The sequence below is a fragment of the Salvia hispanica genome, unplaced genomic scaffold (assembly GCF_023119035.1).
Source record: "Salvia hispanica cultivar TCC Black 2014 unplaced genomic scaffold, UniMelb_Shisp_WGS_1.0 HiC_scaffold_469, whole genome shotgun sequence".
In the NCBI taxonomy this organism is placed as follows: Eukaryota; Viridiplantae; Streptophyta; class Magnoliopsida; order Lamiales; family Lamiaceae; genus Salvia; species Salvia hispanica.
Genome location: NW_025952211.1, coordinates 46,369 through 73,158, shown reverse-complemented (window position 1 = coordinate 73,158; position 26,790 = coordinate 46,369). Strand labels below are relative to the sequence as shown.

Below are 26,790 nucleotides of genomic sequence, written 5' to 3'. Positions count from 1 at the left end.
TCAAAAGTGAGGAAAAACGGAGCTCAAATTGCGTCTTTCGGCATTTTCAGCAGACCGCTAACTCCATTGGTGTGGAGTAATGGGGATCCTTGGAACCTCAACTATTTTCCATTTTATGTATACTAAATACTAATATTATTTGTTGATTATCATTAGCTGACCAGTAATTTATTAGTTAATTTATTTATGAATAGTTAGTTTATACTATATTTTCACTTTACTAATTTTTATTTACTTCTCCGTCTATACAATATATAAAAGGGGAGTTTTGGGGTATCTAGGGAAATAAGAAGAGTTTTGGGGTATTTAGAGAAATGCCCTTTTGATATAGATATTACTATTATTTAAATATAACTGGCTTTTTTGTTGACGTATTAAATCGGAGAGTGGAGTGGTGGGAGGCTATTCCTGATGTTAATGTTGAACATCTTTAAGTGAGAATGAGGATGGATTCGTATTGGGAGGTGGTTAATAGGAGGATGGTGGAAAGTCTGGTGTTTGCACTTGCTGTTTAGTGTACAGAGGATCGTGGACAAGGAGATCATCGATGAGGTGATGGGGCCGCAAGGGAATAGGCTCGAGAGGAGGCGCCATCGCTGTCAGAGAAGAGGAGCAAGTTAGTTGCATAGCAGCATTGCCTTGCTCAAGCAGTCAAAGGATATCGTTGCTACGATGATGGATAACATTTCTGCCTAACTTCACTACCTCTGCTTATTTAGCCTCATTTCAGCTCTAAGTTTGTTTTGAATCATGCATCTAATATGTTACATACGTCTTTTTATTTAGCAGTCACTTTCTTTTCTCTCTTTTGTAATTGTGGCTTTATATATGGAGTTTGTTTTCTAGATATTTAAATCATTCAAATTATTAAATTCATGGTTTTAGCTAGAGTAAATAGTGCAATACAAATAAAAGTGAAAACAATCAGCACAAGCACAATACATAAAAAGAAGTACCTGTATATACTTTCATGGGTCTCATCTTATCTTTTCTATAGATTTGTGCATTGCAAATCTATTTTATTTCTTATTTTATTGTATTTTTAGGTAAGACGGATGTCTTTAAAGATGACAAATTAGCTTCCTACTCCATGATTTAATGTTCAAATATTATATTATGTGATTTGTTTCAAATTTATTACACTAATTGCTCATGTTTAAATTTACGCTGTCAAATTTATTAATCTGATATTAAGCTGTGCATAGCACATGCGTGATACTAGTTTGTATAAATATTAAGTAACGATGTTCATAATTTAAAATAAAAATAATAGTAATATTTTAGCTCAATTAAGTAAGGAACAGAAATGATGAATTGAGTGCTATTTTCATTAAATATTTAATTTACAACATCATAATTCATAGGCAATTAAACAAACACAGCGTTTGATTGCTACAGATTGGAGTGGAAAACACTTGTATATCCATCCGGTTCTAACAGAACGTCCAATTCCCCTGCTTAAATAATGCATGTACAAAATGCATCCATCTTGAACTACTTACAGGCTAACATTCAAGCTTTTAAAAAATTGAAATGGATGATGAATTTGATACGAGAAGAAGATGGACGAGCTTTCCATCGCGTCCCAAGATTCCGCCCAACTATCTTTCTTGTCTCAAGAAATCTAATGGTGCGTGTCTAAAGGAAGTAAGATAACTGCTTCTTCTTCCTTGAGCCCCCTTCTCCGTATAGCTCGTTCCATTGCTTTAGCTCGCCCATTATGGCTCCCTCCGAGGCAAAACTTGCAGCAACCTACATTGCCCACCAAAATATGTTCTGTAAGAATAAGTGGTACAGTGCAGCTACAATCGAACTTAAACATCTTTCGTCGATGTATGACCTACTGACCTACATTCAAGAGTTACGAAGGATGTTAGAAAAGGAATACCTGATTCTTTGCTTGCCTCAAGTCTTCCATGTTTAAGGCCCTTAAAGAAATTACTTTTTCTTCTTTACTTTCATCTGATGTTGAAGATGCATCTTCAGAGCTTTCACCTTCTTTCTCTGTCTGTTTCTTTGCCTGAAATAGGAAAAGTGATCAACACCGCAAGTTATATCTTGTGAAAGAATGTAAAAGATAGTAACCAAAATCCAAGTTTTAGTATTACCATATCCTTCTCTCTCTCTTGTTGTATGAGTTCTCTCACGGGCGGTAAGCTGCTGTCACACACAGATTCTGCTTGCCATAGTGATTACACAAGTCAGAGTCAGATTAATCATAATCAAAGTTGACCGACGTTGTAAATAAACCATTCAAACCTTGAGATCACTTCCACTATATCCTTCTGTCATTGTTGCAAGTTCTTTAAAGTCTAGAGCTTCCGCCTTTTCTTTTGACAGCAGTGTTTTCAAGATCTTTTCTCTGTTCTCGGTAGAAGGCAGATCAACCATGATTCTGTTTGAAATAAACCAAAAACAAGCATTATGTGTGGAGATCTTTCAAACAAACAGTAGACTTCTGCGAGTGCCTATTACCACGGAACTAGAATGATAAATATTATGTACCTGCGCTCAAAACGCCTAATGATGGCTTCATCTAGGTCGAAGGTCTGTTTGTTGCTGCAAGAACAAGAATCCGCTCTCCAGGTTTTGTTAATAGCCCGTCCCAGTGTGTCATGAACTCATTTTTAATTTTTCGCATTGCCTCATGCTCGCCTACTCTTGTCCGCTGCCCAAGCATACTATCGACCTCATCTACAAAAATGATTGTGGGAGAAACCTTTGCTGCAAGTGTGAAAAGAGCTCGGACATTCTTCTCATCTTCTCCGAACCATTTTGAAGTGATGGTTGACATTGATACATTTATGAAGCTAGCCCCGGCCTCATTGGCAATGGCCTTGGCAAGCATTGTTTTTCCAGTACCAGGAGGACCAAAGAGTAATATGCCTCGGCAAGGCTTCAGAAGCCCACCGTTAAAGAGGTCTGGCCTTCTGAGAGGAAGCATAACCAGCTCCTGAAGTGATTCTTTAGTCTCGTCTAGAGCCCCAATATCTGCAAATGTCACTCCAATCTCACTCGCGGGGATGACTTCTGGCCTGATGCGTTTCTCAAATTCATTGTCCGGAGGAATTTCCTGGATTATATAGAGAGAGTCAATCAAGACTGAAAGAAAAGTGTGTAGCTATATCATCGGAACAGAAGGTAGCACAAGAAAGGGCCTTTTCGACCATTTTATATGAAGAATCCAGGCATCAACGTTTCAATCCAAGTATAGTTCTGGATTGGATTGGTAAATGCAGGACTTACTGGCTTTGATGTTGATGCATTATCGCCATCTGCCTTTGTTGAAGTCGGCTTTTCTGTCTCGTTCTTGTTCCCGGATTTTGTTTCAAACTTTGACCCAGGTTTTGATACACCACTCTCTTTTGCTTTGGGATCCTAGTATTGATTCAAACAAGAAAATTAAGTAGAACAGCGGTGGTGTGCCAGGAAAGGAAAGAAAAAATTAAAGCTAGATTGTTGGAACTTGAAACAAACCTTGCAACCTTCAGCATTAGTCTCCATCTTAAGGGTATCTTTGCTACCACTTTTACCCTCTTGGAATATGCTTAATCCGTGGCACAAACTTCACCAAAATACATTCAAGTTTAGAGATTAACAGTTGCACCGTGAGTGCGATATATGAAAATAAGAAGAAACAATATTAAACGAAAGAAAGAATGACTTGGTATGTACCTCTTAGATGATATGACAAGCTTCCCGTTACGATACTCTGGATCCTTATTATTCATCAAATGATATGATAGAGCAGAAACGACAATTTCCTCGATGAAGTGACTCAGGATCATTGTGTCAGCATGGCATATTGCTGCGAGATCATCACACTCGATATCATTTGCTGCAAGTACCTCAGCAATGTGATTCTTGTTGTCCTGAAACTGCATCTTTCTCATATCCTCTTCCAGTTGACTATTCCAGCTGACAAGAGTATTTTCATCTTCCGGTGGACTGATGTCAATGTTGTAAGGAAATAAAATACTTAGTTTCTCATCTACTTCACCCGAAGTGTCATCAAGACCCAACATCCGAGAACCAAGAACTAAAATGGATCCTGTTAATTTCTTCAACATCCTGTCGAATAATTTGTATAGTCTTGGGGATTGTAAAAAGTCTCTCAACATCCCGGATGTAAAGAATGATGCTATTTGTTTGAGAAACCGAAACCAACACCTGAAAGCCACAATTTACTTTATTAATATCATAGAGAATCTACAAGGCCTGACCATCAGCACAATTAAGGACACTATAGTAAGAAAATCAAAATAAATCTGCACTTATGTGATGAACATTCATATGAATCGTCATAATGATGCCATTACCTTATACAGCGACTGCAGGAGAACTTTCTCATCAAAAGGCCAGCTGCTAACGCGCTTGGAACGAGCTGAAAAAGTGAAAAAATTCAATAGATGCATATTATTTCTTTCTCCAAGGATATACACGGTGCAAACTTTGTCCCAAAACAAAAGCACGTTTACAGTAGGTCACACTGGGTAGTGGAAACCTTGACTATCAGGATATGGAGCATTAACTTTATCTCATTCATGATTAAAAGTAGGAAGGCAATCAGATACAATTGAAGAAAACATATGCAAAACCTGGATTTGAAGAGGATGAGAGGGTGCTTATGCTACTCATATCTGAAGAGACCGAAGAACTTCTGCAAGGCCTTAGGGAGTTGCTGACTCCTTCAGAATTCCTAAATGAAGCAGTCTTAACACATAAAGCCTTTCAATGCATATTGGCACTTTAAACTTATGAAAAGAAACTAGCTAAGCATACTTTAATGTAAATTATGAGAAATGTCAATTCAACATTGAGAACAAGTTTGATTTCCAGCTTATCAAAAAACGATGTGAAATGTGTTTCTCTCTCTATGAAAATTTCTGGCTTGTTGATTGATAAGGGGAGCCAGTGTTTCAAATGCCCAAATGGCTATGAAACTTATTTTTTCAACTCTTGTGTATAAAAACAACTATTAAGTGAAATGGATAGAGAACATGCTATCTCCATACCTTGTTGTGGCATCCAGCACACTTCTTTGCCCAGATGATGTGCCTTCATTAAAATTTTATAAAAGCCTCATTAAAAATTGGCTTAAATAGATTGAGAGAAATTGAACATATACTATACCCATATAATTTTATAATAACACTCTCTGGATTGACAGCCAAGCATAAAGTGAGAGAGAAAGCTCAAACATTCTTTTCTGATATCAGGCAGGTTTAAATTATGTCGTTTCTTTAAATTCTAAAAGGTAGAGTATCCTACTACATGTTGTCAAAACATAATCGAGAGTTCCAACAAAGGATGGCCAGTTATTTGGTTACAAGAATATCCCATTCAGTTCGAACTTTCTCCCTTTGCACTCACTTTAGATCTCTTGGAAAAAAAGCATGCTGGGAGATGCATTTTGAGTGGGGTTGGCCAATGAGTGGTCGATTAAAATGGAATTACACTTAGATGAGGTGTCAGAAAACACAAATGTGATGCCCCTTTGTTATAACAACACATTTTGTTATACTACCATTTTTGAACTGTAGATGTCTTTTTCATATAGAAAGTGCCTAGTTAGTGATGTCCAATCAAGTTTCTTTTGCTGTACAATTTCTAAACTTCAAAAAGCTATTCAAGCATAGCCTATAATATCAAACTTTGAGCTTGTAAACAGTTAAATTCACCTCCATAGGTGCACAATTCTGGCTTAAGAGATGCCGGGGAGGAAAGGAGGTTTGTTAGACTAAATTTTCAAATCCCTAATATATTCAGTAGATAACACAAGTTAAGCATCAAATTTATGTAAGGTGGCATACACAGAAGTGGAGAAATATGATGCGGTTTATGTAACTATACCTCTGTCTTTCGGGGAAGAGCAGAGAAGGAACCTAGAAAACTGGACATTCTTTCCAAAGTCGTTTCTGAGATAGACCTTGGTAGAGACTACAGCATAAAGAAAAGGAAAATTAATGTACTCTTCATTGTATGCAAGTTGGTTTATTTTAAGTCGCAAAAAACGATATCATGATTCATGAAGTGAAAATAGCGCTTACAGAGTCTTTCTTTATGATGTTATACTTGCCCTGCATCTGTAACCATGAACACCATGTAAATGAAACAAATAAGCACGGAACTACATAGTTTTATAAAAAGAGATGATGACAACAAAGGCACCAACCTTCAATGAAAACTCATGTAAATCCAGTAATAGCAACTTTGCCTCAAAATGCTGCGCCAGAGCCCTGGCAAGTGCTTGCTGGTATGACTCTAACAGAATGGAACAAATATGATAAGAGTAATCAGAAAGAAATTGTAAATGAACAATTAGCTATGTGTTCGGTTATGTAATGAAAAATACCTGCTGGCCCAGAAAGCAATATAGCCCTGCTGACTGGCGAAAGAGTACGAGCGTGCTTAGATACATCTAAGTGTTTTAGATGAACATACGCTGCACTTGTCAACGCTATACGTGTCGGCTCACTGGGAAAGCAATAAAAAAGTAGAGAAAGTATGTTAATCCTTAGATAAATCTCATTCAACTTAGTATCTAAGTGTTGAATCTGTCTATGAGAACAGTAGTTTTACACATTGAGGCATTTTGCATGGAATCAATGGAATAAGCTGTAAAGATACTAAACCTTACACATCAATTTACTAAACACAAACAATTATCACAATTCCCAGCAAAAACAACAATAAGGCACAATATGAATCTCACATTTTTCGCTCAAAAACAAAATAATCAGATCAATATGGTTGCAATTAATCATTGGTAGCCATTAACAAAAAAATCACACAAAAAGAAGAAGACGAAATCCGCTTACTCCCCCTTTCTGCCTCAAATAATCACCTGACATAATACGGAAATTCCTCAAAGGAAACCCCGCTCTCCTTGCCATCAACAACTACTCTAAGAAGCTCCGTCTCAATCTGCTGAGCGGAGACGCCGTCCGCCGCGGCGCAGGTGGCATTCGCCGTCCATCTCCCGACGGTCGAGCCGGACACCAATCCCAGCCCCACACCTACCCCAACCCCCACTCCCAATGCCGACAGAATCACGTGCTTCTGCTCCATCACCTCATCACCGCGCGACGCACAACGAAAAATCCTCCCCGCGAAGATCTGCTGGTGAAAATAGGGGCGGATTCTCGTTGATATTTGCAATTGATGATTTATCGAGATGGTGAAATGTGAATTCGTTGATTCTGTTTGGTTTTGTTTTTAGTTAAGAGGAAATGATGAGCAGGAGAGAGCTGGTGGGGGCTGTATATATTGGCGTGCAAAGCCTCACTGTGAGAAAATGGAGTAGTGAAGGAGAGAGAGAGAGGACTGGCTTGACTTGTATTTTACCTACAATTTTGGAAAGAGGTTTAATCACACTTCTAAAATTGAGTCTACATATCTAATTAATATCAAATCCACATCTGTACATAATGTGAAAGTACATTATTGATTTCAGTGAAAAATCTGTTGAATTACATCAAAATCATCTTCTTTCTTCATAAAGAAGATTTTTATGTACAATTCTAGACTGTGATTAATGAGATATGTGAAAAAGTAGGGATGATAACCATTTAAATCATGGATTTTAGTCAAATTATGGTAATTTTAAAATTGAATTATTAAATCATGATGTTTCAAGTTTTTTCTATTATCTCATCCATATACAAATTTGACATCTTTTTTTTGGTTAAAAATGATAATATTTTAATAAAATAAGTAGAAAATGAGGAAATAAAGGAATATAAAAGAAAAAAATATTTATTTTAATGAAACACGCAGTTTTTTAATATCATTAAAAGACGACATTTTGTGCATGGATATGGATGAATATTGAATTTTTTTTTTAAACTTAATGATTTAATATTCCAATTTTTAAGTTAATAGGACGTACTCAAAATTTGATCAAACCTCATGATTTAAATGGCTATTAACTCCAAAATATAAAAAATATATATATAATAAAATAATATTTCTTTTATAATATTATGGTAAAATGTTTTTTAACCCAAAAAACATTTATATTCTGATTCCTACACTAAAAAAAGGATTAAATAATCTATTTGTTGTTGAAAATGCATACACAATCAAGTGAATTACCTCCGTTTTTGTCAGTTGCCCAACAATCTGAATTCATTGGCTGGCATCTTCTTTATATTATTATTTTATTGCTTTTGTCGTTATTACTTTTTCATTTCCATTTTTTCTCTATAATGTTGCTTTGTGTTCAAGTATTTTGGGACTTCGGTTAAGATTGAAATAACTTTATTTTTTTGTTGTAAGTTAGAAAAGTCTCTTGAAAGAGATCTTTAGATATCGTTATATAACTATATAGGCCGTGTTTGAGACTTCATTGTTTCTATTTCTATTCATACGATTAATATTTACTATAAAAAAATGTTTCTACTATGGTATTGACTCATTGATTGAAACTTTGAAATAAATATCAAATTATTAGAAACTGAACAAAACTGGCATGTTCACCAATCAATAATTTACACAATCTCATGAATGAGTAGTTGTAAAGGTGCTATTAAAATAATTGCAACTTGCTGGACTGTCGACAAAAACATTTTATAATGCAATTCGTCTTTATATGCCATTAAATATGGAATTTAATAAAATATTATTTATTTTGTAAAGTTAAAAAATTAATTAAACTCTACATGTTGCTGCCCACTTCTATTGCAGTACAAGAAATCCAAAGGCGGCTGTAGTAAAAACATTACTTGTACAAAATTATTATTTTCTCACCTTTTTCCTTTTTTAAAAAAAGTTAATGCAATATTTTTGCAATCATCATTGCAAATTTAGATCAAATATTCAATTTCATCGTTTCCTGGATTGTGTTAAACCTTATATGGTAGAATATGATTGCAACATGAAATTGTAAATGCAACAATTAATTAAACATTTGATCCTTTTATCCTTTTATTTATTTTTATCTCTACTGATGAACCTGACCTAACATATGCATGTGAAAACATTCTTTTTATATTTATATGATCACATGCAATGAAATAGTAATGTGTAGTATATAAACATATATTATACTCCATAACTAAGCAACTTGGAAGTTAAGAAAGAAGAGAACCAATGAAACAGACATTCATTCTCACTTATGCTAAAGTTGAATAATCAAAAAATTTAGAGCAGCCAAAGCAAAATAAAGTCCCTTTCTATGTAATTAATTAGGTCCACCAACTTGGGTATATTGTGTGTGTATGTGCATGCACAAATTGTTTGTTGTTTTCACTCAAACTTTCCCCATAACCAAAAGCACAAAATTTAAAAAATGAAAGAAAATAATGATGGGGTTTTTTAATTTATTGAAAAGACCACAAGACTGTATGTGCCTGGGGTAGCAAATTAAAGGACGGTTGTTATTTCATACAACCCCTCACATTTTTAACTTTTAGTAACTTTATAAAAACAAAGACCTTCTTCACAATTTTAATCATTTTATCTATTACTCCATTTATATCAAGAATGAATACCCTCATTTAATTTGAGCTTTTTAAGTCAAATACTTAGGAAAATGAGTCTCACTTACTAAAAATAGTAAAAATAAAATATAACGGGGACCAAAGCGCCCAAAGTCATATAAGTCTACGATGAGCCAAATGTCCAACAGTAAAAAATACTGAACTAGATGATGCTGGAAAGCGCACGCAGAGAGAAAACAACAAAGAAACGACAAGAGGAAGCACTCTGCTGCGCCTAGAAAGAATTTGTGTGTATCCATTTCAAAGTGTATCGAATTAACAGAAGCTTAGGAACGGTACATGTTTCAACTTATTGGGAGAATTGTAACATCCAATTACTTGGATTGATTTCAACGCCATAACTCATTGCCATTTTGAGACAGAATTTCATTGGAGGGGTGAATAATGTGTTTGGGAGAATGCATAGTATTTTGTCATTTGTGGGAATATATATTCCATTGAATCTTGGTTGTGATGGGTGAGTGGGGGTCTATGCGTTGCCTCTGTGTTCGTTAGCATGTGGATATCTCTTTGAGAAAAGGAAATTTCACTACACTTTAGACTTTTATGCCTTTTGGTCTTTCCTTAATTGATCACCTTTGGAAATTATGTAAAAAGCTTTTCAACAATCAACTTTTATGTCCTCTCCACTCCACCATTTCCACCTAAGGGTCAAAATGCAAAAATAACTTTTCTATTCTACCAAAATGATAGCTTCAAAATTCCCATGCATATTAATAGAATTGATCTAGATCTAGTGATGAAGTGTGTATTCTTGACTCCAAATGTCCCGGTTAGGATTCCATGATCGTTCTTCTAGCTTGGTCGGGCATATAGCACCCTTGGTTTTGCAAGTACAGTTTTTCTCGTCAGATATGATTCGTATGCTATTGCACATAAGTCGATCGATTGCAAAAAATTTCATAATTTAAAATGCTAAATGGTTGATACCTAGTAATTTGTTAAGACATTCATGTATGAGTACATGTGCAATGGGCTTAGTTTAAGGGACAAAGTTGAGAAAAAATTCTAAGTAGTTGGTTTAATGTCTTGGTTCAATTCCACTAGGATGCAGGTGAATTGTTTTTTTGTTTTTTTTTGTTTTTTTTAATATGATACTTTATAGAGTACTAGTTTGGTCATTGATTTGGATACGAATTTATAGAAATTTGATTAATTTTTGTGGTATAGTATATCAGAAAAAGAAATATTCTATTTGTATTTTTATGGGGTTGGCATGTAGGCGTGCCCATGGAAGGGACGCATGGACATTTATTTGGATGTTGAAAAGACTAAATATATATCTCTATCAAATAGTTCATTAATTTCTCCACTTGACCTAATTCCAAATTCTCTGAGTGTGGACTGTGGAGTGAATAGTAATAATAGTTGATGGCCTCGATTAATGAGAAAGCTATGTAAAACCAATATAAAAGGGTTGAGGAATTAGTATGGAATAATAGAGCATATACTTGTTATTAAGTAGCCTAGCTAGTTTGGACAATTAATAGAATGTGACAAAAGTCATTTAAAAATATCTTTCAAGGTTGTGATCCATATTTCATTCAGTTTAAACATACCATATTGTAATGTCTCTTAATTACAATATGGTTTATCTTATGTACTAACTTTGATATTATTTCAAATTTATCATCCTTTTTCCCTTTTGTCATCTTTCACTTTGTTTCTTTATTTCAATATTAGATTTAATTTTACAAAATTTTAAATTTTAATTTTTAAATATCAATAAAAAAATTTAATTATAAAAATTATTAAATAGCAAAAATTAATAGTTATAATCAATATTTGATAGTGTATAGTACTATGTAATCAATAAGGTATGACAACGTCTTAGTTTTAATCAATATTTAATAGTAGCTTTAATCATAAATAGATTATATAACACAATTTATTCAAATAAATATGCATCTAATGTAAGACTAATATAATTTTCGTTTATTAATTTGAAAACAATCAAAATTTACTAGAAAATTTCAACAAAAATACTCCTATATAAAATTTTAAGTAGGATCAAATTTTTATTCAACTTCATAATATTTAATCACAAGAAATTATAACAACCGAACGAAGGCTAAATAGAATAACTCTTATTTTTCCATCACGATTAATATTATTTTTCGTACTCTTCAATTCAATTGAATATTATATTAAATAACAAAAATTAATAGTTTTAATCAATATTTATAGTGTCCATGAATTAATAGTTTTCATTAAAAAATTTTATTGATATTTAAAAATCTAAATATTAAATTTAATTTTATAAAATTAAATCTAATATTGAAATTAAAAAAAACAAATTCAGTGAAGGATAACAAAATGGAAGAAGAATGATAATTTTGAAATAATATCAAAGTTAGTACATAACTAAAATAATATCAGATTTAAAATGTTAAAAGTGTAAAAAGACCAAATTGCCAAACCCCCCAAAATAATATCAAAGGGTATTTTCAATCAAAAAATCAAAAGGACCAATTTCGAGATAAACCCTTACCGCGACTACTCGATATTTTAAAGTCCGGACTACGCTAAATAAACCCATACCGGACCATTTTTAGCTTCACTTCTTTAAAATAAGAAAACAAACGGCTTAGTAAAGGGGAAAAGAAAGAAACAAACTTATGCAAATTGTTAAAGAAAAAAGAAGGTAATGACACATGAATTGAATTTTTCCACATCAGATGTTCACTATGATTTGTGGGATTACACGCAAAACACCACTTTCCTTTTGCCGACTTCTTACACGTGTCATTCTTCCAACTAACCCAAACGGCCAAACGTGACTAAAATAAAAGTTCCAAAATATAGTACTCCACATAAACTTTACTGCCTACACCAGAATTTTATAAAATAAGAATACTTTGGGTGGTCATTTATTTGTTAATGTTAGATTATTATTATTATTATTATTATTATTATTATTATTATTATTATTATTATTATTATTAAATACAAGGGTAATAATGATCACAATAAAGGGATTTTTAAAAATATTTTTTAAAAATAAAATGATTACCATCTATTTTTTAGATGTTCCAACTTACTAATTGGATGTTAAGGGATATATTTACACGCATGATAAAAGTGAAATATTTTGTAGAGGCAAAAACCTCGTTTCTCTTTCATTCCTTTTAGGACTAGTGACACTAGATTTATTTTTACAATGGAGGATTAAATTAATAAAATGTGTGGATCTCCAAGGATATGACATGAACAGAGTTTTTCCACTACATCTCCATTTAATTACTGCTCTAGATTTGGGAAATCCAAGCTTCCACTACGTTTTTGAAGACCGATAAAGCATCACTGCTTGAAAATAAAAATAATGTCAAGTTAGTGTGTTGGCGTTAACGTCTGATATCAAAGATCTTGGATTCGAGATCACCGTAACGCGCCTTTTAATTTTCTGTTCATTTATTGATAAGAAAATGTCTAATTATCTTTTTGGCATGGTTTCAAAATTATTTATCTATAGTATATAAATCTCCATGTGCAATCACTTGCAAATCACACGTGTTAGATGGAGCATAACAGAGAAATTGAAAAATAATCATGGTTGGAATATGAACTAAAATATTTAACCTTAGAAATAACACATGTAATCCCTAGTGCATTAGCACTCTTATTTTAACATAGCCACCCTACACAAACAATGATGAATTCAGGTATTCAGAGGAGGTCATCAACACTGACCCATGAAAAAAGTAGCAATGCTTCCCAACCCTTCAGGATTGGGTTTATTCTCGTACTTCATTCATCATCTACCGTAATAACGACCTTCTTCACTTTGTCCAACTCTACGAGTTCGATTCCGCATCCGTTATCGTACACATATAAGCGGCTCTCAACACATTATTGAACATGAAATTTAGGTCCAGCAGAATGGTCCATTAAATAAGTAGGTGCCAAGCTTGGCAAAGCATATAAAAAAACAACATTGGTTAATGCTTTAGACCGAATAGTGCTCCAAAAAAGTAGTATTACAAATAACGAAAAGGTATAAAGGCCACATGAAATTTATAATTTTGAATGAAAATGACAGCTATCTTTGGGCCAAGTTTTCTTAATCGTAATTATGCATCTTAAACTGTGCTAAGTTTGACTTGTTAATTAATTATGTGCAAATCTGATAAGGACTCGTCATTCTTGAAAACTCAATGTCACTTTACTTTTCTTTCATGGTTAGTTGGGGTTTTGTTGGCATTCAAATATAAGTGACATTTCCTGTCTAGTTTCAATTTCTGTCAAGGAAAATGAATTTAATATCACTAGGACCTGCTCCCTGGCCAACCCTCACTTTTGAAAAATCGACTTTTGCAAAATCAAATTTGGTCGGATTATGGACCCAAATTTATACAAAAATTATGTAAGATACTTGCAAATTCAATAATATGTGTAATGCATGACCCCCAGAAATCTTGGACTGTTAACAATGTCCATGACGAGCTATGTAACGATATATGTTTGTATTCCATCATTGAATTATTCAATGATCCGGGATATTCCATTTGAGCGATGGGTCAATTTTCCCCTTTTCCGTTCAAATTCATCACAACATTACTAGAGGTACTGAAGTTAATTTTTCAATGTTTTCCATCCTAGAAACAAATGCATGAATTAAAAATGTGATTATAAAGCAAATATTATGTGGTATAAATATTTGCTTTATATTCTTATCCATAATATTCTTATGACAAATTTGCAACCAAAGAAAACACTTACTCAAATTACAAAAGTATATTCTCCGCTGTAAATTTATCATGAGAAGTGCTATACAACCATTCACACTAGTAACGTTATCCCTTCTTGAATAACTTCTCCAATTTTTTTCCTTGGGGTAACGTTATCCCTTCTTGAATTGAATACGGATGAATATGAAATAGTGAAATCCCTTTTTATAGATAATAATGTAAAAGAAATAAGGAATTTAAAGGATGAGAATTTCCATATTTTTATGATAAATTCACACTCGAAAAACACACCCCAATTCAATTGATTCTATTTCTTTGGGTAACATTTTTTACTTAGAGCGCCTCCAATGGTGGACGTCAGCTGTAGGACGCGCGCGCCCGACCGACGTCCCCGTAGTGGCGATGAGAGGCGACACGCCCGTCCCATATGCCCGTCGGATGAGCTCGGACGCTCGGACCACAGTGCGGGACGGCGTCCGCCACTGTGGCGACAGTCGACGTCCGAGTTTTAAATTTATTTTAAAAAAAAACTCTATAAATAGGGCTCGTGAACTTCATTTCATTCACACCACTGTGTTGACAAATTTTCTCTCTAAACTCTATTTTCAAGTATATCTAGAATGGAGGGTGGTCGAAGTGGTGGTAGTGGCGGAGCGCTAGTGATAGTGATAGTGATAGTGATAGTGATAGTGATAATAAATTGGATCTCTAGTGGAAGAGACGATTGATCGATCAAGCCGTAGAGGTGCAGGCCGGGCGGCAGAAGAAGGCGGCGCGGTACCTTGGCCGATCCATCGCCGACGTCATGTACCCCGACCACATTGCCGCACATATTCAGCTGTATGAAAACTACTTTGCTCCGCAACCGCGTTTGGGGATGTCTTATTCGGCGACGTTTAGAATGCATCGTCCGCGTTTATGCATATCGTGAGTGCTTTAGAGAGAGATATGAGTTTTTCAGATCGGGAGGATGCGGCCGACAAACTCGACACACGCCTACGGTGCACTACCGCAATCGCAACGGCGAGATGAGGTCCAGGCCGACATGTTCGACGAGTACCTCCACATTGGCGAGTCTTCGCCGCAGTGTCTCGAATTTTTGTGCGGGCAGGATCGATATTCGGGATCGATCTTCGGCGCCGAGCTCAAGACGCAGCGGCCGATAAATATGCACGGGTCGGTGCACGGGTTCCCTGGATGTCTGAGCAGATAAATTGTAGATGGGGGGAGGAATTGCCCGTCGCTGGAAGGGATACACACTTCCTTCAAAGCCAAGCATCCCACGATGATCCTTGAAGCCAGCCGACTACCAGACTGTGATAGGCATGCTTATTTTGGAGTCGCGGTCGAACAACGACCTCAACGTCCCGCTCGCCCTGTTCAACGATCGTGCAATGGCGTTGGTCCCGCCATCGTTGCCCAACGCAACCAGAAGACAATATGGATACTATTTGGCGGATGGGATATACCCAAATTGACCGTCTTTGTGAAGACGATCAACATGCGATCGGACCAAGAAGTCCTACTGTACGTAGCCGTCGAGGAGCGCACAAGGATGTTGGTCGCGCATTTGGTGTGCTCCAGTCAATGGGGATGGTGAAGGGTCCAACACGGCTGTGGTATATTCCCAACATCGGCGACATCATGTACGCATGTATCATTTTGCACAACATGATTGTCGAAAGTGAAGGGGACGAACCGACTCATGGACCAACGAAGATGATACGGGTGCCGGCCCACGGCTGCCATGGAATATGAACATGGGGGTACCTCATGGAGAGGTTGAGCGGTTGCAGACGCATTTGCCGACATGCGGCAAAGAGATTCTCATATTCGACTTCGGAGGATATCATCGAAGAGGCTTTGGACGCGGAGGGGTGACATTGATGTGGTTGCTTTTTTTATCTACTGTATACTACTTTTTTTCTTTTATGATGTATGTTTTTTTTTTAACGAAATATTCGCATTTCCCCGTTCGTATTCGTGTCGAATTTTAATTCCGTAAATTTTAATTTTAATTGCTGAATTTAATTTTATTGGGAAGTCCTAGTGCAATTGGAAGTCCTAGGATGACGTCGGGAAGTTTTGTGGGAAGTCCTAGTGGGAGGGGTGCCACCGAGACGCTCTTAGATGAGCTCTTAGACCAAGTTTATTGGTGTGCGTCGACCGCCACATCATTATTACATTTAAAAAATAAATAAAAATTAATCCATGAAGCTCTCTCTCTCCTTGACAGGTCGATAAATGCATGAAACCAACTGGCGGTCGCGCTCTCATCTCATCACTCGGCCTAATGAGATTGTGCCAAATGGCACAATTTCATCAGCTGATATTATTTTTTTAAATAATTTATATATCTTTAATATATTATATTAAAAAACTATAAAAATTATACCAAAATTCATAATTATTTATCCTCTATAAATAGAGACCATATTTAGTATCCATTATGGCAAAATGTTCTTAAACTATATGAGCAAACAAGAAAAGAAAACCCAGAATGGGCCAACAAAAAGAAGTTTGGAGTCATTGAAGGGGCCCTAAAAACGGCTCAACGCAATGTCACAAAGTGGATTGGTGATACAAACATCGCATGATCGAGCTACAGTGGCCGGTGTAAAGAGGACATTGAAAACCGCTGCAACGTATGGTAAAAGCAAGTTTACTCACCATAAGGTTTGGGGGGTGATGGACTCAATCCCAAATGGGAATTGAAATGAATAGCACCGGTTCAACGCGTTTCCGCGATGAAGAAGTCTTGAAGAAAGTGGGAGCTCAAAAGGTCGAGGACTAGTGAGGAAGGAGGACCTCAAAACGGCCCCACTCAGAGTCATTCTTCAATTACGCGTCCTATTGGAAGAGATCAAGCTAAGGCTAAGGCTAAAAGAAAAGGCAAAGAATCGCAACACCATCATATATAATTCCCAATGATTTCACGCAAACCTGCGTGAAATGAGAGTCCGTGAAAGGGAATGTGATATTCGAACGGAAGATCAAGGGGGTAGTGATATTCGGGAGAGCGGAACATCAAGGCACTAGTGGAAGATGAAAGAAGCACGTATTCAAACTATTGTGATCCGCGAATTTATTCAAGATCGACTTGGGCCAAGTATCGTGAGAATGAAGGTGGAGATGCGAATAATGATTTCTATATTCTACGAATAGGATCGCAGTCTAGCCTTAATGAAAAAAAAAGCCCAACTTCAAAACGAGAAGCTCACAAAGCTACGCTAACGATTTGGTTGAGCATATACGCAATTCGATTCAATTGAATGTCTAGTTTTATCTTATGTATGAATCTTTAAATTTTGTATTTTCAATTTCGTATTTCAATTATTGTAATTTATGTTTTTTTTAAATTTGTCTCTATAATTTTTTTGTTTGTCATTTATTGCATTTTTTTGTAAATTTTATTATGCAATAATAACTATTCATAATATTATTATTTAAAAATAATATAAAAATAAATGTATAATAGTGTGGTTGGGTGGTCATTGATAAACCATGAAAATAGATGTGGTTGGGTTGGGTGAATATTGATGATGTGGAAGATGATGTGGAGGAGATGAAATGAATTAAATATTGAAAAAATGGAGGTTGGGTTGAGTTGGAGGGTTCTGATAAACATGGTCTTAGCATTGAAAAATCCCTATCATTTCCACGGCATTATAGCAATATAAATGGGCATGAAGATTGAGTTATAAGTAGTAGTTGGGCTTAAGCCCACCAAGATACGGCTTTCAGAATGCAATAAATAGGCTCTTACATTTCCCTACAAAAAGTATTTGGGTCTATAGTGATCGTCTCCGTACTCTCATTTAGGCCCACGATGAATGTAAAAGTATACTTAATTATAATACAGCTTACATTTTTCTCTTTATAGCTCCCTAATTTTATAAAATACCAACGAGTATTTTTTAAACGAAACATCATGCTAATTGGTAATTGGTGTTTCAACGAAGTTGATGATTTTGGTTGTTGTGTCCCTAAATTGGCTGCATATTCATCTAATATTACCTCATAAATTATTTAGTGGAGGCTATGCAGATGGTGTTATAATTAGCTAGGGAATATACACATGATCATTCTTTTAAATTTATTTGGATAAATTTATTAATTAATTTCAACTTTAAACGAGGGGTGTAGGGGTGAAATATTACAATCATAATTATTTTGATTATTCTTGCAATGGAATTTCTGTACTTATTGTTTGATTTCTTTTTATCATTTCGGAAAAAGGCTAATAATTCATTTTCTCTTACCCTTTCCATTTAACTCGAAATTCATTCTTTGAATAAGAGAAATTGTGGCCACTATTATAACTTAATTTATTTTCCTTTTTTTAAAAAAACAGGCAGCATTGGAATGTTTGACTAGTCTGGAAGAATAAAATCCTTAGGCTGCTGGATCTAACCTTTTTTTGGCATCAAACCACATTAAACCCTAAATACCAAAATACACAAAAAATTTAGCGGTGCAGTACGGACTCAGCCGACATTTTCCTCCACCAATTACCAATTAAATTTAGCTGGTCAAAGATAAGACAAGAATCACCAAACTTGTCTCCTAAAACTCACTACTATAACTAAAATATATAGTAGAACAGTATTATATTAGTAATAGTAGGCACTAAGCAACACTTTTAGATGCAACTTGCAAAGTGATCAACCAAATTCTGAAAATTCAATAAATTCTTAAAGCATCCTTTATCGATTCCTTTTCACACATATATATACTAGTAATAAAATAATGTTTTATAATGTACCATGTAATATTTTCATGACTTCATCATCCTTTATAAATGGAAATCCAGTTCACATTAGATTTGGTTACCTTTTTGGCATATACGCATGCGAGTTGCGTTATTTCTTTAGGTGTTAATTCGTTCATGATATAAAAAGAGTGCACTTTTGCATCACTCACACACCACAAGGCCAATTTTTGTGTTTATTACTACAATCTCACTTTTCTTTTCCATTTCTTTTCGTTTTTGTTTTGGTACATATGCTCGAGTCAAGAAAATGGCAAGCAACAATAGTAGCAATATAGAATAAAACACTGGCGAATTTTTGTGTTTTATCAAAATGCCAAACGAGATTTAGTTTACGTAGCTCTCAACGACGATGCTTGATCTGAATAAAAACATCAACAAATTTTTGTATAAGTATTAAAATTCTAAGGGGATTTAGTTTCGTGGCTAGCAATGACAGTAGCATTAACAGTACATAATAAAAACATTTACAAATTTTTGTGTTGTCATATATAATTAAAATTCCAAACCAGATTTAGTCTAATGAAGTGAACTTTGATAAGGCCCATTTTTATGTAAGTCATGAAGAAGAAAAAACAAAATTCTCTTTGTATTGCTGAGCTGAACTTCATCTATTACAGTTGTAATGTGGTAAGGACAGTACAATTGGTCCCAAATGATGACTGCCTTCATTGAATCATCAATTGGTTCATTTTATTAATTCAAAACACAATTTTTGGAATAAAATATCAAGAATTATAATAGTGGACGTGTAAAAGGAGATAATATGTACCACGATGTTGAGTTCTTTTTGTTAGTTTAGAAATCTAGATAGGATATCATTTTGTGGGTGCGGAAGCGACTAGATTTGCTAAACATAGGAGTGTCTATTTTAACCTTTCAAAATTTTTCTAAAGTTTATCCAAAGTTTTCGAAATATTAATTTTATTCATCTTTAAAATAGTATCAATCTATCCCCGAATTAAATTTTTGTGCTATATTATTGACTTGACATGCCCAATGTATATGTAAAAGTTATTCTTTTAAATGAAATAGTAGTAGTATGAATCTGGATTTATTATTATGTCAACATGTTTTTCAAGTCTCATATGTGGCTATTCGGGTTAGTTAACTTAATTTTGTATATGTATGTTACTTCAAGTGTAGCTTTCATAGGATTTACTATTAAATGATCTTAGATACGATGAGATTTTATCATTTATATATTTCTTAATAGTCCTACTTGTTACGCGGAAAATAATTTCTTTTTGTCGATATCAAAGGGAATTAAAGAATATTATAGAGAATATAGAATTTGGTTTGGTATCATCCCCATGTGTATTTGCATGGATTCACACACTTAAATCATGTTTTATCGATACTCTTAATCAATCATAAAATTGTTTTATACTACGCATAATTTGCTAGGAAAACTGTTTGATACTATAATTTTTGTTGTTATGAGTTGAAAGGGAATTACTACTAATTAATAGCCTAGATCCTTTTCCCTTCATTGCAATTGCACTAGAATACGGGATATTACAAAAGTGAAAAATGTTTCAAATTTCATCTAAAAATAAATAAATTACAACTGTATTTGTATGTAATCTGTCTAACCTTTTTCTTCATAATTATTGTGGTGTTTATTACAATTCAAATGTAATCTGTCTCTCGTTTCTTCATAATTATGGTGCTTATCATAAGTCAAATGGTTCGGCGCGGACTGATAATGAATTGGGACCTTATCACGCCGTACATATCATTAGTTTGGTTCTCTCATTTACTTTTGACTCTTGATGAACTATTTTTTGAAATTAATTTCTACAACAATTCTTCTGCATTCTACTTATAAATTTGTAGGTTTTCAAATTTAGAGATGTTAAAGAATGATGCAAGCTAATACTATGTCACTAAAAAATATACTCCCTCCTTTCCCACGCTAAAATTATACTCCTACTACTCTACTTTCACTTTGACTATAAATAGTATAGAAATTATAATTTCCATAACTCATTTCTCACATATCATTATAAAACTAATTATATATAAAAGTGAGACATATTCCATTAATTTTTCCAAGCTCCACTTTCCTCATGTCGAGTCGAACGTAGACTCTTATTGCAGGATGGAGGGAATAGTATATACCATAATGTCCCTTTTTTGTGGGATAGAAATAGAGTTGTGGGGCAATTATTTGAATATCTTGAGGGACAGCAGCTTCCAAGAAGATTGCCTCTCAATCTAAAAATTCTATAAATACGGCCTCATTTCTTTACGGCTTCACTACAACATTTGCTTCCTTGTCTGCGACTGCTTTTCAGTATTCGCCGCGTATATATGCTTTCTTGTCTGCAAAAGAGATCAAAGGTAAGCTTCTAACATTTTGCAGATATCGTAGATGTTTAACTGATTTAATTTGTTAATATAAGCCTTGCATTAATGTGATATTGTATATTGTAAATCAAGGGCTTTAAATGTCTGCGAAGGAAGATTGCCGTCACCACACACTACCACCGTTGATCAAAGCCATCGCTGCAAATGAAGTGGACGGTTTTGATGAACCCAAACCATCAGTTTTCGTAAGTAGTAAATGCTTCACATTGGTATGTGTTGAGTCAAGTGGGAACTCTTTATAAGTGAGATTAATTTTCCGTTAATTTTTAATCTCAGATGATCGAAGCAGCAAACATGAATACTGGAGATCGTTCGATCTCCATCAGTATCCGCCTTCTCCACTAGGTGAGGCCAAAGGGGCTAAATTTCATTCTCAGCCGATGCCCAAACCTTCGGCAGTGCATCCGGTTTATGACAAAAGATTTAACTCTTTCAAGACATGGTCTGGCAAACTCGAAAGACAAATCTCAAATCTACGTGGCGTTCACCTAGAAACCGAGCCATCGCCACCACAAGAGTGCTTTGAAAATGTTCCCGTACACAGATATTTCGACGCTTTGGAGGGCCCAGAATTGGACACTTTACGGGTATATCTTCCTCAAATAGTAGGAGTGCTAATTAATTAAGAATGTTTAATGATAAATTCAATATGAGATATTCACACGTGAGTTGCATCTATTGATAAATTCAATATGATATTTACGTGTGAATAGTCTCACTTAAAATGTGAAGTGAAAAGAAATCTTGAATTCTTTTATGGTTACAAATTAATGTTACGATGAAATCTCATGGGGTGATTGGTATCTCACTTTAAAACAAATGAGATCGTACTTGCTCCCGTAAAATAACAAGTAATGTTGACTATTGCAGGCCTCCGAGGAAATCATTCTACCAGAAGACAAGCAATGGCCATTCCTCCTCCGCTTCCCCATCTCCACCTTCGGTATCTGCCTCGGCCTCGGGAGCCAAGCCATAATGTGGAAGAGCCTCTCGTCCTCCCCGCCACCGCCTTCCTCGACATCACACCTCACATCAACCTAACAATATGGCTCATCACCGCAGCCCTAACCCTCGGCATCGCCATCATCTACGCCCTAAAACTCATCTTCTACTTCGAGGCCGTCCACCGCAGTACTGCCACCCGGTCCGTGTCAACTTCTTCTTCGCACCGTGGATCACCCTCCTCTTCTTAGCCCTCGGAGTTCCGCCCTCAATTGCCCAAACGCTTCCCGCGCATTTGTGGTACATCCTCATGACCCCGATCTTGTGCCTCGAGCTCAAGATCTACGGCCAGTGGATGTCCGGCGGCCAGAGGCGGCTGTCCAAGGTGGCCAACCCGACCAACCATCTCTCCGTCGTCGGGAACTTCGTCGGGGCTTTTCTTGGAGCGTCGATGGGGCTCACCGAAGGGCCTATTTTCTTCTTCGCGGTCGGAATGGCGCATTACATGGTGCTGTTTGTGACGCTTACCAGCGGCTTCCGACGAATCAGACGCTCCCGAAAGAGCTACACCCTGTTTTCTTCCTCTTCGTCCGCCCCCAGCGTCGCCTCCTTAGCTTGGGCTAAGATTCAGGGCTCTTTCGACTCTGGCTCGCGCATAGCCTACTTCATTGCCTTGTTCCTCTATGCTTCGCTGGTGAGTGTTGGCAATTGAAACTAAAATAAATTTAAGTAAGAGAACTTAAATCACTATATAATATAAAAATAATATTTAATAAATACAGATAACTGAAATCACTATATAAGTCTGATTAACTTTTTATTATTGGTTTGTTTTAAGCGGTTCGAGTGAACTTTTTCCGAGGGTTCAAATTCTCGATGGCGTGGTGGGCCTACACGTTTCCGATGACGGCGGCGGCGCTAGCGGCGATCAAGTACTCGGGCGCGGTGACGTGCAGAGCGACGCAGATCAAGGCGGTGATGCTCTGTCTGGTGGCGACGGTGGCGTGGCGGCGTTGCTTGTGAACACGGTGGTGCACGCGGTAGTGCACGGGGACCTCTTCCCGAACGACATGGCGATCGCGATCAGCAAGAGGCGGCCGAGGCGGCGATGGTACCACAAGAGATCGGGCAGCTCCGACAGCAACATCGAGAAGTACCTTAAGTTTATCGAAGATGGGAAAGATGTTGAGGCGTCTCTTCATTCTTCTAGCTCAACTACTAGCCAAGATTGAGATTTGAGCATGCTCTGTTTTTGCTAATCAAGTGAGGACATCTCTGCGATTCGGAGAGATCAATTTCCGGTGATCTTGATTTTTCGTCGCTTCGTTTCAATCTCATTACTTAATTTTTGTTCATTGTTTATTCTGCTTGTGTATATTTTTTCATTTGCAAATGCAAATTTCTGAGTGGTTTGTTCAACTCATTGACTAGTCGTTTAGGATTATGTTCAATTTTGAGAGCAGCCACTTTATTTAATAAAATTGAAATTTAATATGCATAAAGCCCAATTCAATGAAAATATAAATTAGAAACAACAGAAACCTGGCCCAAATTTGACATAAACCCAACCCATAATCCACTTAATCGAAGTAACGCGCTTTATATATGAAACTGATAGTACAATTTTTTTTAATTTGTGGTTAATTAATTTTATAACTTTTGAAATTGAAATACAAATTTATAAATTTTCAATTTTTGCAATTATTCAACAATGATCAAAAATCGAAATTAATTATGACAATAAAATCACGGTGTTTCATACTACTAGTAATCGGCATTATTTTATTTAACATTGAAAATGAACGGTGTCTATAATGAGCAAAAGGAAATTTATATTTAGAATACCCTTTAGAATTATGTCTGAGGGACCTAATCATTTGGTTTCGGGCTATCTGAGTGGTTAAAGTTTATATACACATCTATGTCAAGATCTACCATGAAACCTTAAACAATTTCCAAACTTATTTTCAAACCAACTGATTATTGTTATGGACCCTTTAAAACAAAAGGTGTTTGATTAATCGGATGGTCTGAACTATGTAAAACAAGAAAACATTTTCCACATATATGCTGTCTCGAAAAGCATAATGATAAAAACTTTAGCCAGCTATTTCTGCGACACGAGGTACAAAACAATGTTTCCATTTTGGTACAAATGTGTCTGATTGAATATGGCCTGAGCCCTGATGCATTTCATATATTCTCCTTTTTAATCATAGGATTTTATTTCATTTTAATTTATATATGGGGCCAATAAGGTAATCCTACATGAAGTTTTAAAAGATTTTTGGATAATATTCATTATAAATCAGGCATGTATTTTTTGGAAATGCTGGTGATCCATCAAGATGGATTGAAAATGCATTATGTTTTACATATATGCATCAAATTGTCTGAGGATAGAAATACATGGTTAAATCGAATTGTTAGTTCCAAAATCTTTCCCCCGTTGGTTTAAGCTTTGGAACCATGATCGTCTATTAGGGGTGAAACGGGACCGAACCAATAGACAACATGCATGTTCTACGATTTGGTAAAATGTTTGGAATCGCAATATGCATTTAACTGCATTTGATCTAAAAATTAGAAGAAAAAAATACGTAGGAAACAAAAAGATTAGAGAGGTAAAGTTACTATTCCTCCGTCCCTTTGAGTTTGATCATTTGAAAGCGCTTTGGAGTCCTTGAGATAAATTAAAAAAAAAGCCTACAAATATTAAAAGTGGCCCAACTCCCCAAAACTTTATTTATTGGTCACTTTCGATTAAAGTGGCCCAAATACTCAAAATTTATTTATTACACACTTAAACTTTTTTTTTTAAAACTAATTCGACTCAAAGATTCCAAAGCGGGCAGAGGTATTACATAATTATTTTAATTAATTGTATGGAATTTGGAAATAGCGTATCCAATTCGCAATTTTAGGTAAGGTAGTATTTGCCATCCTCACTATTCCCCCCCCCCAACCAAAATAAACAAATCAAATCAAACTACTTGCAAAAAAAAAAATTTAGTGCTAGCAGGTATTTCTATCTAGTACTCCACATATTGTTTTTTTATGTAATTTATAAATTATTTACGCAGAAATGACGTTTACCTAAAACACTACATCATCCACAAATATTGTGAAAGAGAAATTGGGAAGATTGTCCATCTCCAGAAAGAGAGATAAAGACATCTAGTTTAGACGTGTAGACTCATTAAATCCACAAAAATAAGTAGAAAAAAGGTACATAAACACAGAATTAAAAGTACCAATGATTTTGACATTAACCCTTGATTATAGTTTCGAGAATGGATAATGGGTGTTGATTTTTGTCATAAATATATGAATGCACTTTATTCAAAAAGTAAAGAGCGAAAATGACAGATAGTAATATTATGCGGCAGAAAAGCAATTTCATATACATTCTCAAATTTATTTTCCGCAATTCTTTTATTAGATACTTTAATCATGCTATCATCGTCATGCCACAAAAAGCTAATATTTCTTTAATAATTTAATTCAAAGAGAAAATATGTAAAGATAAATACAGGTTTTGGCGTTATTATAGGCCTACGACGTAATACTATTTTATAGATAAAGGTGGGATTAATAAGTTTTATTTATACATATTTAATATTTGTTTTTATCATCAAATTAATATTGTTTATTATGTTGATGTTGTTAGGAGATGGACGAGACTGATATTGTTATGAAATTGTTGTTTGTTAGTTGATTTTTGTTATTTGTTATTTTTTTTTTGTGTATGTTTAGGATTAATTAATGTTTGGACTATTTTTTGGTGGAGTATAGTGATCAGATTTTAACAGCGTTACAGTAATGAAAAATTAATAAAGGAATTTAATGATACAGTATTTAAGTATAATTTGTAAATCTCGGTTTTGGATTTTAAAATTAATTGGGCTCAGCTGTGTTGCTCAACACACGGCCCAAAGGGCCACAAATCAATATCAATGTTTATACACTCATATAACTATAGCATTATAGATGAATTGCTAACTCATCATTTAATTCTACTATAACTAATTTAAGGCCACTGATTTTTAAAAACGGTATTCTACGATTTATCGCGTGTAATTTTCATTTTTATTAATTAAATCGAAAAGATAAAAAAAAGCGCAAATTAGGGTTTTGGATGAAAATGTCAATATAGTGTTTAAAAATATCAGCAATGCTTTGAGAATGTCAACACAAATTTAGGATTGACATTGTATATGCTTTATATTGCATATTATCTTAGTTGCATTAACTTAACGTAGCGAAAAATAGAAAATTCTAGATCTTTTTTCAAATTTTGACGCTGGTAACATATCGCTGTAGTATTTGTTGGAATCCTTATAAAATTATCTTTAATTTGATATATGTTATATGAATTTAAAGTTTTGGGATTTCTTTTAAAAGTTAGTTATAACTAACTTGACATTAATACCCTATTGATTTTTATTGTAATTAATCGTATACTTATTGACGTTTTTGATCGTATTGACTATTTTTGGTTGATGATCTAGCT

At 35.0% G+C, this 26,790-nt stretch overlaps 1 long non-coding RNA gene and 2 pseudogenes across 1 annotated transcript; 2 read left to right on the top strand and 1 right to left on the bottom strand.

Annotated features, from left to right (window-relative positions):
- Positions 1–1,450: 1,450 nt before the first annotated feature.
- On the bottom strand, positions 1,451–7,350 carry LOC125199334 (annotated as a pseudogene).
- Positions 7,351–21,232: 13,882 nt separating this feature from the next.
- Positions 21,233–21,664, top strand: LOC125199332. Its single transcript, XR_007172574.1, has 3 exons — positions 21,233–21,308; positions 21,408–21,520; positions 21,612–21,664. It is a non-coding gene; the product is annotated as an uncharacterized LOC125199332 (long non-coding RNA).
- A 13-nt stretch (positions 21,665–21,677) lies between these two features.
- On the top strand, positions 21,678–23,696 carry LOC125199331 (annotated as a pseudogene).
- Positions 23,697–26,790: the final 3,094 nt, after the last annotated feature.